Genomic DNA, 15,447 nt, shown 5'->3' with positions numbered 1-15,447 from the left:
TCATGCTGGTTATCGGGTCCTTTGTCCTGGTGAGTTGTTGTCTGAGGGTGGCTGTTGGTTTGTGTGCTGTTATGAGTCCTAGTGGTCGTAGTAGTCTGGCTGTCAGTTCAGAAATGTTTTTGATGTATGGTAATGTGGCTAGTCCTTTGGGTTGTGGCATGTCCTCATTCCGTTGTCTTTCCCTTCGGCATCTGTTGGTAAAATTGCAGGGGTATCCGTTTTGGGCGAATACGCTGTAGAGGTGTTCTTCTTCCTCTTTTTGCAGTTCTGGTGTGCTGCAGTGTGTTGTGGCCCTTTTGAACAGTGTCTTGATGCAACTTCTTTTGTGTGTGTTGGGGTGGTTGCTTTCGTAGTTCAGGACTTGGTTTGTGTGAGTGGCTTTCCTGTATACCTTTGTGGTGAATTCTCCGTTCGGTGTTCTCTGTACCATCACGTCTAGGAATGGGAGTTGGTTGTCCTTTTCTTCCTCTCTAGTGAATCTGATTCCTGTGAGTGTGGCGTTGATGATCCAGTGTGTGTTTTCTATTTCTATGTTTTTAATGATTACAAAGGTGTCATCTACATATCTGACCCAGAGTTTGGGTTGAATTTGCGGTAAGACTGTTTGTTCTAATCTTTGCAAAGGCAGCATGATGATCATCCTGGACAAAGCAGAGTACATCCAGAAAGCGCAACAACTACTTGCAGATACCAACGCCTACCAAAGAGAGAGTTTGACCCCACCCCACAGCTGACCAATAGGATAAACACACTGAGGAACCTGCAAAAACACAGGCAGATAACCAGGTTTGATCTACAGAGAATGAAACCTGAAAGCAACACCACCCCCAGATTCTATGGACTACCTAAAGTGCACAAACCAGACATCCTACTCAGTCCCATCGTATCGCTACCAGGGACACCATCACACAAACTGGCTAAAGAACTACAACAGAAACTGAAACACCTGATCAGCAGATCCAGACACTCTAGACAGTCAACACAGGAATTCTTGGACATCATCAGAAATATACATATAGACAAGGAAGAAACTATGGTCTCATTCGATGTAACAGCACTATTCACCTCTATCGACAAAACCCTAGCCAGAGAAACAATAGCCAACCTGCTGGACATACAGAACAGACAACAAGACGGGGAACCTATCAACAAAAACTCCATACTCAAACTACTAAACCTGTGCCTCACAACACACTTCACATTCAACAACCAAATATATGAACAAATCAACGGCACACCCATGGGCTCACCCATCTCTGGACTCAGAGCAGAAGTTGTAATGCAAAGATTAGAACAAACAGTCTTACCGCAAATTCAACCCAAACTCTGGGTCAGATATGTAGATGACACCTTTGTAATCATTAAAAACACAGAAATAGAAAACACACACTGGATCATCAACGCCACACTCACAGGAATCAGATTCACTAGAGAGGAAGAAAAGGACAACCAACTCCCATTCCTAGACGTGATGGTGCAGTGAACACCGAACAGAGAGTTCACCACAAAGGTATACAGGAAAGCCACACACACAGACCAAGTCCTGAACTATGAAAGCAACCACCCCAACACACACAAAGGTTGCATCAAGACACTGTTCAAAAGGGCCACAACACACTGCAGCACACCAGAACTGCAAAAAGAGGAAGAAGAACACCTCTACATCGTATTCGCCAAAAATGGATATCCCCGCAATTTCATCAACAGATGCCTAAGGGAAAGACAATGGAATGAGGACATGCCACAACCCAAAGGACTAGCCAACTTACCATACATCAAAAACATTTCTGAACTGACAGCCAGACTACTACGACCACTAGGACTCATAACAGCACACATACCAACAGCCACACTCAGACAACAACTCACCAGGACAAAGGACCCGATACCCCGCATGAGCAAAACCAATGTAGTGGACAAAATCCCATGCAAGGACTGCACAAAACACTACATAGGACAAACAGGAAGACAGCTAATGATCTGTATCCATGAACACCAACTAGCCACGAAACAACATGACCAGCTATCTTTAGTAGCCACACATGCAGATGACAAGCAACATGAGTTCGACTGGGACAACACTACTATTATAGGACAAGCCAGGGAATTCCTAGAGGCATGGCACTCATCCACAGATTCTATCAACAAACACATTGACCTGGACCCAATATACCGGCCACTGCAGCAGACAGCTGGAACTGACAACCGGAAGCGGCAGAGACAACCCACTATAAATGCTGGAGGAAACATCACAGAAGCGCTTCACAGGAGGCTCCCAAGCACTGAGGATGTCACCTAGATAGGGGACGAAACGTCTGCAACACAAATTCCCAGCTCGACGAACAGAACCACAACAATAAGAGACATATCTCTTTTGTTTCTCATATCTCTTGGAAATCTAGAACTGCTGCAGGCAAGTTATTTTCAGTTAGAATCTAAACATAGTCTTTGTATATTTAGCAAGTTTTGTTATAGCACATCCTGTGTGGAAGAATCCAAGGATAGAAATACCAGCATTATTTTAAGTACACTTGTCACCTGCAGATGGAATGCATCTGTTTCGAACAGTGATTATTTTCATGACCATTGGCAGTACACAGAAGTAGTTATCTACAGGTTTTTGGTTCAATCATCCAAAGACAACTGAAAGAGTATTTTTTAAAATAAAAAGATAATAGTAGCTGGCTTCAGTTCCAGCATTTCTTCATCAAGAAAAGGTTTTGGGAATGCAACAAAGAATTTCACTTCAGACAGGACGTTTTCTGAAAGCACGCCTTTGTTGATGGTTCAGGAGGCCAATTTTTGAGTGTCAGTTCCTATTATAAGTGCTGCGCATGAAAATGTCACTGTGGTTATTGTTGTTGATACTGCAATCTGTTGCCAAAGTATTGGTTATCTTGCTGCCAGCTACTGCATGGTGTCAACATTTTTCTCTGTTGAAAGCTTGTGACTCCCAGATGCGATAAGTTGGGTCTTGGCCTTCATATGTGCAAGCAAGCATCCTTCAAACTGGCTATCTAGCTTTAGCTACCTCATTAGTTATGGAGTACGGAACTGTCTTCCATTCTAAGGATATGATAAAACAATCTAGAGCACTTCTGCTTGACGAGAGTATATAGATGTGGGAGATATGTTTTTCAGAGGATTATTGTGTTTTTGATTTTGGCTTTCCAGGATATACCCATAAAGCAATGATGGAAATTGATGAGTTTCTTTTCTTGATAGTTGCGCGTTGTCCATGTTTTAAATGAACTGGGCAAATGATAAGATACTCACTGGCAGAAATATTGAGGATATTTCATTAGGCTGAACACTTCTGTGAGCTGTCCATCCATATTACAGATATCTCCCAGACTACGACAGATGCTACATCACAGTTTCCTGTCATGGTTGAATTAGATGAATTACCCTCATCACTCGAGTTCAACATAGACTCCACCATAAGCAGAAAGACACTTCGCAAGGAATGGCATCCCAACCAAACTGCTGAAATATGGAAAGTCAATTAATTCTTACAACTCTATTGCATCAACGGACTCTTGGAAATTCAGCATGGTTCAGTTTCACAAGATATGCATGATGCAAAAATGATCTTGTAACACAAAATCAAAAGCAACAGAGGACACTATAACCACAGGGCATTTCATTCCTGACTGCCACAAAGAAGGCCTGTGCTGGGGTCATACTTTAAAGACTCCCTCTAGTATGCGCGTAAACTCCTGTATTACAGGCAAATATCAGACTGAAGGACGTGCGTCCCCCTCCACCTTCCTTCGGTCGAACAGCGAGACCTCTGGATGGAGAATTAATTCCAGTGAACACATTCCAAGTTATCCTGGTGCTAGACACAGAAGACCACTCGTCAGAAATACAACCTGCTATCTCTGTTTAAATGCAGGGGTTAAATAACGATGAGTTTAATAAACATATCACTTACGTTGACTAATCTAAACCTTCAAAGATGGGCTTCTGACCAGTTGCAGATTTGAGGATCTGTTCTAAAAAAAAGAGAAAAATAACAATTGGTTTCGGGGCGATCGGTGAAAAGAAAATAACAATCAATCGAACCGCTCATCCAGGACGATTTAAGTTAGACAAAGTGTTCAGTAAAATAAAAACAGGAAAGTAAACTCATGTGAACACCCGAATCCGACTGCAAGGCAAGGAAACCAAGTTGGTAGCTCGGGGCCGGCGCCATGGAATTAATCCTCCATCCAGGGGTCAGGCCGTTCTAACGAAGAGAGGTCGAGACCGGGGACGCAGGCCCTTCCGCCGGGTCGAGAAACCGGCGACAAAAGCGGCTCCGGCCCCATCGGACCCGGCGAACAAATCAGCATCGGCTTCAACCGCTGGAATTAAACTCCAGAGTTACCTCTGAATCAAACCAGCGGGAGCGGCTCCAGATCCCGTTCGGGCCAGGGTGGCAGCTGTGGCACCTCGACTCTCGGGTTCGGGCCGTGGGCCGCGGGCCGTGGGCCGTGGGCCGCGCGTCGCCCTGTCCAAGTCCCGCCGTCACCTCCTCGGGCCCGGCCGTTGTTATGGAAGATCCCGATCCCGATCCCACCCCCAGCCCCGGGCTCGGCTGTTGTTATCGGGCCCACTCCCCTCGAGCTCGGCCGTTACTACAAGAGCCCCTCGAGCTTGACCGTTGCTATGGGAGACCCCCTCCGTCTCGGCCGTTGCTATGGGCAGGCCCGTCGGGCGAGGCCGTTGCTGTGGGAGACCCTACCCCTGCGGGGTTGGCATAAGCTCCTCTCCTCTCCGTCGTGTCGATGATAGGGCCGTCTGTTCCTTCTGCCTCTCTCCTGTTTGCCCTCACCGCGTCTACGGAGCGATGTTTAAAGCGGCAGCTACCAGGGTAACCCTGGGCGCGCTGCTGCACCCACAACAAACACTTAGGTGGCTGCAAAAACCCTCAGAGGATCATGGCAAAAGTTGTGGCAGGAATGGGCTGGGGGCGGGGGCAATGCATTAAGGTCCAAAGTTTCGACGACGAGACATAATGAGAGGGATGTCGTATCCCTCGATGAAAAAAATCTTTTTTGCGGGGGGGGGTTAACCTGGATAAACAAACTCCATTGAATTAATCTTCTGGTTTTCTTTTGACAAAGTATCACGTGTGCAAAGAGGTTCAGCGAATCCTTCAAGTTTCTTCAGAACTGCACCGTGAGCAGAGGTTGATGGCTTGGGGGTCAACGCGAGCATTTGCCAAAACTGTTGATTTCTAAATGGAGGTACATTTAGAAGCAATGACCAGCGAGTCCATTAAGCGATCGATCTCAGCAGTGACTCTGTCTCCTGGGAGAGACAAAACAAACAGAAAGAGAACACCAGAGCCAGGAAGAGAAAACAGCCCAGAAGATTCCTATCCAATTTCATTGGATAATGAAGTCATGGACACAAAAACAGAAATTGCTGAAAAAACTCAGCAGGTCTGGCAGCATCTGTGGAGAGAAATCAGAGTTAACGTTTCCAGTGATCCTTCCTCAGAACTGATGGTAAAGTCATGGAGTTGTGTATTTGTAAATGTAGGTTGGTTATACCCAAATCTAAATTTCCACAATCTATCTTTCCAACTTGCGTACTTCTCTGCTGTTAGAGTCCATATCAGACATCCAATTTTGGATGAACTGTAACTTATTTCAGCAAGCCATTATCACAAGAACAAAGCCATCATCCTTACCAGCCACAATAAATTTGCCTCACTTCTGACTCAGTCTGAATTGAACTGTTATAAACTCATTTAGGAATACCGAAATGGGAGTAAGTCATTCAGCCAATCAAGCTTATTCAGTCATTCAAACAATCATGCGTGGTCATCTAAATGAGTGTCACTTTCCTGTACTATTCTCATATCTCTTGATATAGTTGGTTTCTGGAAATTATCAATTGTATAGAGTCATAAAGATGTACAGCATGGAAGTAGATCCTTTGATCCAATTTGTCCATACTGACCAGAAACCCTAAATTAATCTAGTCCCATTTGACAGCATTTGGCCCATGTCCCTCTAAACCCTTCCTATTCATGGAGAACCATCTATCTACATTCTGCAATGTAATGTCCTGAAATAGATTTTTATGTTTCAATGAAAGCACCTCTCACTCTTTAAAACTCTGGAGAATACATGATTTGGAGATGCCGGTGTTGGACTGGGGTGTACAAAGTTAAAAATCACACAACGCCAGGTTATAGTCCAACAGGTTTAATTGGAAGCACACTAGCTTTCGGAGCGTCGCTCCTTCATCAGGTGGTAGTGGAGGGAATTTAAAGCAAAACTTTACAGTGTGATGTAACTGAAATTATACATTGAAAAATTGATTGTTAAGTCTTTCATCTGTTTGAAAACCATGATAGTTTCACTTCTTTCATGTGTAAATCACAAAACCTTTTTTTAAAAGTTGGATTCTCAGGTTAGCTGTTAACAATGGGTGATAGCTAGACAATATGTTGAAGGTGTTAGCCCCCTGTGTTCTCTGTCTAAGCCATGATGTTTAGATTGATTCTAATCTAAAAAGTGAGATAACGGAGTTTTACATGAATTCATGCAGTTTTTGAGCTCAGAGTTTTACATGAATGCATGCAGTTTTTGAGCAAAGTACAACGTAACCCTGCAAATACAAATTTACCCCACAAAATATATGTGTGCATGTGGGTCTTTGTCTGTGTGTGTATGTGTGTGTGTGTCTGTCTGGGTTAGGGTTGTGAGTGTGAGAAAATGTATGTGTGTAGTGAGTGTAGAGTGTCTTAAGTCTGTGAGGGGGTGCTTGTGGGAGTGTGTGTGTGTCTGTAAGGGTGTGTGTGGGTGTCTGTGTGCACGTCTGTGTATGTGTCCATGTGTATGTGTGTATAGGAGTGCCTGAGTGTGTGTGCAGGAGTGTCTGTGTGTATAGGAGTGCCTCTGTGCGCTTGTGTGTGTGTGTGTCTCTGTGTGTGTGTATCTGTGTGTGTGTAGAGTGCAATGGTGGTCACCTGTAATGTGATATGAACCTAAGGTCCCGGTTGAGGCCCTCCCTATGGACTTAGCACCTATTCACATTGTATTCCATGTGTCACAGCTGTAATGAAAATGAACATCAAATTTCAATTTCATCTATCATCTGATTGTTGTGCCTGAGACCTTTCATAGACTAAAATGCTTTTAAAAAGGTAGAAACATGGTCCTAAAGTGGCTGCAGTGATCAAATTGAGGCAAACTATTCAAGACCCATGTGGAAATAACTCGGACTGTTGAGATTACCATGTTATCTAATGATATGAAAACCAAGTAACTGAGTCAGCATCAAGAAATTTGCATCACCTGTTTAGTTCACACATGTATGATAATTTTGCACATTAGGAAAGAAAATGGAGCTAAAGTTTGGAATATACACTGAACAATATTAACACAGCTGCTTTTGAACAGCAGAGCAGATGAAAGAAAAATTAATCTGTGACAACAGCAGCTGGAACTCTGCCTCCATGCCTGTTTCTCTCATCATCTCAGAACAGCATCCAGTGAAAAAACAAATTGAGGAAACAACCATTCATTAAGAATTCAATGGTTGACAGATTTCGCTATTGGAGAGAATACAAGTAACCATTAAATTTTGGTTGCTGCTTCAAATCTAACATATAGTTGTTTGGCAGTATAGCAATTGAGTTTTGTTTTTTTTGAGTTTTTGATTTTATTGAAACTATTCATTTTGCACTCGTCAGAGCAATTTACAAGAATACCAACATTTATTCTGTATAAGAGGAGAGCTCTGACTGATTGGCAAGTGGACTCTCATCGATAAGGACATTGCCATGAAGAATGCAATAAGGGTTAATATTGTTTAACAGTTAACTTAAGGCTTTGTTTAAATTTAAAGTTAAATAAGTTGATTCTGATTAGCCAGAAATGACTTTTACAAGTTTGTTAAGTCGAACTAGGTGATTCTCAATCAACCTCAATTGTAAATCTATATCTGTGTATTACCCCATGTACAGTAATTTTATTTACTAGTATCCTGTAAGGGCTCTTATCAAAAGTCTTCTTAAAATACAAATACACCATGTCCATTCATTCTTCTTTATCTATGCTATAAATAGCATCCTCAAAAAACTCCCAGCAGGGTTGTCAAATGTGATTTTTATTTCATTAATCCATGTTGACTTCTAATCATCAATAATTTCATTATTTTTTAAATAATTAGTTATCATGAACTTTATAATATATTCTAACATTTTTTAACTATTGCTATCAAATTTATCAGTTTATAGTTCTCCATTTATTTTTCCCTCCCTTCTGAAATAGAGCTTATATTTACTATTTTCCAGTCTGCAGGAACCTTTCCAAAATATATATTTTTAAAGATAGCCACCAATGAATCCATTATCATTATAGGCATTTATTTCAAAACTCTTGGGTATAACCTGTCTGGTCCAGGGGATTTATCAACTTCACTCCAGGTTTTTTTTAATAAGTTCTTTGTTAATACTAATTCCTTTCAGTTCCTCACTTCCACAAGTTCCTCTCATTTCAGGGTAATCTTCTGTATCTTTCTTGACAAAGCTAGATGTAAAGTAACTGCTTAGTTCTTACGTCATATCTTATTCTTCACTATGAATTATCATATCTTCATCTGTAATAGCACTAGGAGTAATCAGACATTACTGCATTTGAAATCCTGCTGTTTAATCTCTTTCCTAATTTCATAAAATCTACTCTCAGGACCTCATTGCCCAGCCTACATATATTGTGAGTATGAGTGTGGATCATAACCTTTTCCTCAGAAAAATGTCCTACTGTTGATCTCTGACTTCCTTCATCCTGGGACAAGTAAAGCAACATACAATCCTGAAGTCATGTCTATGGACACAGAAATGCCCTATCAAATGCCCAAACAAATCCCCTATCATTTTTGGTTTTCTCTTTTTCTTTCTCCCTTTTTGGGCAGCTGATACACCTGTTGTGCTGTAGATTTGCCTTTGGCTTACACTTCTTTGAGGAACCATCATGCTTATTGGTGTCCTTAATAGAAAACCAGTAAGCAAGCAAGATCGTCTGCGCAGACTCCTATAATACCCACCTAGTTTTCAATATCGTCTTCTGCCTTGTAGATGAACCACTATGATTCCAGTCACCACTCAAATTCAAAACCCCAGAGCTGAAGCTTCTGCACTGGTGACACTTCCTTTTGTCTTTTACTTGCCAAATGCCATAGAATGGACATTACATTTGGCCAAGCCTCCCTACCATACCTTATCATTGCAAATGATCTGTTATAAGTAAAAAAAATCATGCTAGTTAGTGACAGATCAGCATTCTTCCTTGTACTAAAATGAAAACCAAATACAGTTGAGTAAGAAAGGTAGAAAAGAAAGAAACACCTCTTTTCTCCTTTGCCAAATGGGCTCTTCACCAATTCATTCTGAACAGAATGAGCTTCAAATCCCATTATCGTGAAAAACATCTTCCACTTTCACCTTGATAAATTTGCTTACATCTATCTCTAACTCAGCTTAGTTACTCCTGAAATTCTCATTTATTTTTTGGTAACCTCCAGACTTGACCACTACAATGTTTTTTTGGACCCCCTATCATGCTCCACGAATTTCAACAGGTCTGCATTCTATCCCAAACCAAAACACCTATTCCTGCTCATTTACAATTGTATCTGGATATCTAATGGTTCAAATTTAAATTTAGCATTCCTTCTTTGAATTCTTCCACAGAACAATGCAGATTATAATCAACGTAAACAATTTTTAAGCACTTTTCCTCTAACCGGCATCCAATGTTCCTACTTTACCAGGTGACAATATTTTCTGTAACAACTTGTGATCTATCTGTAGTATAAGTTTTCTCTTTTCTGATATAATTGCATCAGTACCTAAAATAAATTTTTATTTGTGTTATAAATGCAATGTAATCGATTTCCACTAGAGGGAGCTTCAAAGCCTTTGAGGAAATTTTCTTAATACCATAATGAGGCAGTTTCTGAAAATCCATGGCATTTGCCATCATTTGACATGTAGGAATTTAGGATTAGGTGTAGACCATTCAGCTCTTCAAGCCTGTCCCGCCATTTGATACGATCACAGCTGATGAAACACTTCAAACCTTTAACTCACCCCATCTCCATAATGCTGTACGACTGGTAATCAGAAATCTATAGATTTCTATCTTAAACATAGTCAAAGACTGAGGATCTATAGCCCACGATTTCATATTAATTTGGTGATACTTATTTTCAAATAAGTACTCCAATCTATAATAATAGCTGATATTTTGTTGGCTGTAATAAAAAGTTGAAATATAGTCTTAGGAACATTGGCCGACTGTAGAATTTCATATAAAATCAAAAAGAAATACACTGGACAACAAAATACCAGTTTCTTTTAGATTTTTAAAATGTTTTTGATGGTGTGTGGTCATTACTATCAGGACCAGCGTTTATTGCCCATTCCTAATTGCCTGTGTGAGGCTATTTCATTGAGAAGTTAAGGCTTAGTCACGTTGCTGTGAGTCTGGAGTCACATGTAGACTGGACCTGGGGGTGTTTTGAAGGACATTAATAAATCAGATGGGTTTTTAACACAATCAATGACAGTTTCTTGATCATAAGTCTTGACACCAGCTTTCTAAAGTATATATGACTAACTTTCAGAATACTCCAACTTGATAGCGGATCTAAATCTTACACTGAGCACATATATGTTTCATCCAATGATTTCCCCACCCTGCTAAGATTCTGTTTTTGACAATCCAGAGACCAGTAACAAATGGAAGTTGGGCATTACTAAATGAAGGTTTAGTATCACCTTCACCTTCTGAATGGAAATTGCAGGTGGGCATTAAGTCCTGGCTTAACCAGCAGTGTCCGCATCCCTGGAAAATAATTATTAAAACACTGAGACATTCAAGAGAAATTGTTGAAGAGTGTCAACCAAAACCCATTTCAATGTAACTAATGGTTGGTGCATATTTCACTAAATTCAATGGAGTGCAAAGTTACCCCTGTCTACTTTCATTCAAATGATGGTGCATGGAAAATAAGTGAAGGGATACAAAGAGAAGTAATGATGAGAAAGAAGATCACAATGATTATAGAAAACCAGATATTGAGGTTGGAATTCAAAGTGCCACAATGTTGGTGGGTCTTCATCTTTTCCAAACTTGCAAGTAAACTTTATATTATATGAAGCTCCATTCATTACTTTGCTACGAATATCATTGAAGACTTAGCACAACTTTAGTACAAGTAGTTCTCCTATAATGCCGTAATTGCACTCCAGCAAAACCTTGCTGAATAGAAAGTCACTTAATATAAAAAATGGGGCCTATGGAAAAAATAGGGTTGGTGCAGACCAGCAAAAATTATCATTTACAATTGCTCAAAACTCACCCAAACGTCTAACACAAAGTATAGCACTGCCTGAATGAAGGTACAAATCATATTTATCAATGAAACAAAAGTAAATTTAACATAGTATATTTTTAAAATATTGTTAATGCAGGAGCAGATGCAGATACCCTCATTCCTGTTAAGTGAGCTATATCACATTCTCTCCTTACACTCAAAACACTTATAGCACACACATAGAACGGCATGAGGACTTTGATGCAGACATCAGCACATGTGCAGAATGAAGAACGCGAATCAACCAACAGAGGCAAGTGTTCTTGAACATACCATCCTTAAATCCATAACGACGTTATAAGCAAATCGCTTTGCCAGAACGCCCATTATCCAAGAACTACCCGTGTATAGTATTGTCAGCAGCACGGTGAAAAAAAACAGTTTTGCAACCCACCTGACAAACATGATGGATGGTACCAGGTTTCAGCATTAACATTTTTGAAACAGAAATTAACATTTTTACTTATTATGGTAACCATTCCATTCCTTGAATCAGAACTTAAAAACAAATGGCTTTCGATTTAATGAGGGACCAATTGGCAGTTAAAGATCACTGTACTGGGAAATTAGTCAAGATTGTGTGGCATAAAGAACCTACGCATTTGTGCATAACATTCTAGGTGCACGAGTAAGTTAATAAAATAAGGAAGCCATTTTGGTTTCTGCCATATGGTCAATATTGTGTCACAGGTATCCAAGTGTATCATGCTACTGGAGATGGGAGGAGTTCTTACTCATCAATTATATCTCAAAATTATAGAGTCCATTGCATTGGCTGGCAGACATTTAAATAAACATACAATAATAGTTATTATCATCAATGATTAAACATGCACTTGGCAGTTGTATCTATGGCAATACTTTGCAAACTTTTTTATTCATTCGTGGGACATGGACCTTGCTGGCTGGCCAGCATTTATTACCAGATTATAGTTGCCCTTGTGAAGGTAATGTTGAGCTGCCTTCTTGAATCACTGCAGATTGATCCACACTGCCCATAGGGAGGGAGTTCCAGGATTTTGACCCAGCAACAGTGATGGAATGGCAATATATTTCTAAGGAGAAAGTGAGGTCTGCAGACGCTGGAATTCCTGAAGAAGGGCATGTGCCCGAAACGTCGAATCTTCTGTTCCCTAGATGCTGCCTGACCTGCTGTGCTGTTCCAGCAATAAAGTTTCAGCAATATATTTCTAAGTCAAGATGGTGAATGGCTTGGAGGAGAACTTGCAGGTGGTGGTGTTCCCATGTATCTGTTACTCTTGTCCTTCCAGATGGAAGTGGTCATGGGTTTGGAAGGTGCTGTTGTATGATCTTTGGTGAATTTCTGCAATGCATTTTGAGGATGGTACATACTATTGCTACTGAGCATCAGTGGTGGAGGGAGTGAATGCTTGTCAATGTGATGTCAATCAAGCAGGCAACTTTGTCCTGAATGACATGAAACTTTTTGAGTGTCGTAGTTACACCCATTCAGGCAATTATTCTATCACACTTCTGACCTGTGCCTTGTAAATGATGGGCAGGTTTTGAGGAGTCAGGAGGTGAGTTACTTGCTGCAGTATTCCTAGTCTCTGACCTGCCTCTGTAGCCACTGTGTTAATGTGGCGACTTCAGTTGAGTTCCCAATCAATGGTAACTGCAAGGATGTTAATAGTGGGGGATTCGGTAATGGTAACACAATTGAATGTCAAGGGGCAGTGGTTAAATTGTCTATATTGGAGATTATCATTGCCTGGCATTTGTGTAGTGCGAACGTTACTTGCCACTTGTCAGCGCAAGCCTGGATATTGTCCAGAGCTTGTTGCCTTTGAACATGTAATGCTTCAGTATCCGAGGGATCATGCATGATGCTGAACCTTATACAAACCTCAACGAATATTCCCACAACTGACCTTATAGTAGAGGGAAAGTCATTGATGAAGCAGCTGAAGGTGGTGGGTCTGAGGAACTCCTGCAGAAGTGTTCTGGAGCTGAGATGACTGACCTCAAACTATTAGTTATTAGCTGGAGAATCCAAAATGTATTACAGTTCTGAGCTGATTGACCTTTAGGATTGAAGATTATTCTTTCTATTTCTGAGATATAATGTGGGGCTGAGATAGGAGTGGCTGTCAGCATCAGCTGTTTTTGTACACCTGGGAATAAAATACTGCAATTAGATCCAGGATAAACATTCTATTTGAATCTACATTAATTTACCAATAACTCAAATTTCACAGTTAGTAATGAAGTGATGATGTTTGCCACTGACCTCGAAGGAAATAAGCATAAAGACATAGCAATCTCTGTAAACATGGATTTTACAGTTTGTGATGTTAATTTGAATCTGATTTTGCGTCAAGAAGAATTAAAAGAACTCAGCAGCAGTGGGATCATAAAATAAGGTAGTTATCTAATTACATTGAAATAATCTCACAGACAGAAAATCCAAGAAGTAAAATGGTTACAGATTGTCCTTCCCTTTTTTTATACATTTTCTTCAGAATTGGATGAAAGTCTGGGGATACAACTATCAGAAACTGAACATTTTTTAAAAAATTAAAAAAGCAGTATTTTTACAGTGGAAAAAAAATTGTCATCAATTATAAAATTAGTTTTCCAGGGCCAGAAAGGTTAGGAAAATAAGAATTGGAATACCATTAGGATCAGATCAACCTGTTCTACTATTCAATAACATCTTGGCTGATTTTTTAATCTTAATTCCATGTTCCTGATGTTCACAACCATTGATTTACTTAGAAAACCTAAAAATCTAACAATTTGTCTTGAGTATACATAATGATTGAAAATCTATAGTCCTTTGCAGTTAAGAGTTCTACTGAATCATGAACCTCCATTAGTGATGGAGTTTCTTCTCAGCTTAATTCTAAATGATCCATACTTATTCTGAAACTTTGTCTCAGTTCTGGAATCTCTAACTAAGGAAACAGTTTTTCAGAGCCTTAAATGAGATCACTTCCTAATCTTCAAAACTCAAAAAAGGTATAAGGCCATTCTGTTTCATCTATCCTCATGCATTAACTCCCTCATTCCATGAATACTTTTTGTCATTCATATAAATCATTTGCATGTGGTTTTACAATTGGGGGAAGGGTAAATACGATGCTGTAAGACAGGATCTGAGGAGCATAAGTTGGGAGCATAGGCTGTCAGGGAAGGATGTCGTGGAAACGTGGAACCTTTTCAAGGAACAGATACAACGTGTCCTTGATATGTATGTACCTGTCAGGCAGGAAAGGGATGGTCGTGTGAGGGAACCTTGGTTGACGAGGGAGGTTGAATGTCTTGTAAAGAGGAAGAAGGGGGCTTACATAAGGTTGAGGAAACAAGGTTCAGACAGAGCATTGGAGGGATACAGGATAGCCAGGAGGGAGCTGAAGAAAGGGATTAGGAGAGCTAAGAGAGGGCATGAAAAATCTCTGGCGGATAGGATCAAGGATAACCCCAAGGCATTATATGCGTATGTGAGAAACATGAGGATGACGAGAACGAGGGTAGGTCTGATAAGTAGTGGGAGACTGTGTATTGAGTCGGAAGAGATAAGTGAGGTCTTGAATGAGTACTTTTCTTCAGTATTTACAAACAAATGGGACCGTATTGTTGAAGAGGAGAGTGTGAAACGGACTGGTAAGCTAGAGGAGATACTTGTTAGGAAGGAAGATGTGTTGGACATTTTGAACAACTTGAGGATAGACAAGTCCCCCGGGCCTGACGGGATATATCCTCGGATTATGTGGGAAGCAAGAGAGGAAATTGCAGAGCCGTTGACAATGATCTTTTCGTCTTCACTGTCAAAAGGGGTGGTACCAGGGGACTGGAGAGTAGCAAATGTTGTGCCCCTGTTCAAAAAAGGGAATAGCGATAACCCCGGGAATTACAGGCCAGTTAGTCTCCTTGGGTGGTAGGCAAAGTAATGGAAAGGGCACTGAGGGATAGGATTTATGAGTATCTGGAAAGACACTGCTTGATTAGGGAATGCCAGCACGGATTTGTGAAGGGTAGGTCTTGCCTTACAAGTCTTATTGAATTCTTCGAGGAGGTGACCAAGCATGAGGATGAGGG

The 15,447-nt window shown here is 40.6% G+C and overlaps 1 protein-coding gene across 4 annotated transcripts in view; it reads right to left on the bottom strand.

Annotated features, from left to right (window-relative positions):
* The window catches only part of lca5 (lebercilin LCA5), a 107,840-nt gene extending 101,662 nt beyond the window's left edge, over nucleotides 1-6,178 (bottom strand). For 2 of the 4 annotated variants that reach the window (XR_006311224.1, XM_043686965.1), the window contains exons 1-2: nucleotides 4,373-4,466; nucleotides 3,938-3,993 (exon numbers count right to left, since the gene is read on the bottom strand). The gene's annotated coding sequence lies outside the window, so the exon portion shown is untranslated. Of the gene's footprint in view, nucleotides 1-3,276; nucleotides 3,487-3,937; nucleotides 3,994-4,372; nucleotides 4,467-4,729 lie in introns of those variants that run through there. The other 2 variants (XM_043686967.1, XM_043686966.1) reach the window with 2 other exon arrangements.
* Nucleotides 6,179-15,447: the final 9,269 nt, after the last annotated feature.

This window comes from Chiloscyllium plagiosum, chromosome 3 (assembly GCF_004010195.1).
Source record: "Chiloscyllium plagiosum isolate BGI_BamShark_2017 chromosome 3, ASM401019v2, whole genome shotgun sequence".
Taxonomy (NCBI): domain Eukaryota; kingdom Metazoa; phylum Chordata; class Chondrichthyes; order Orectolobiformes; family Hemiscylliidae; genus Chiloscyllium; species Chiloscyllium plagiosum.
The sequence above is the reverse complement of the archived record's forward strand: the minus strand, read 5'-3'. Positions and strand labels throughout refer to the sequence as shown.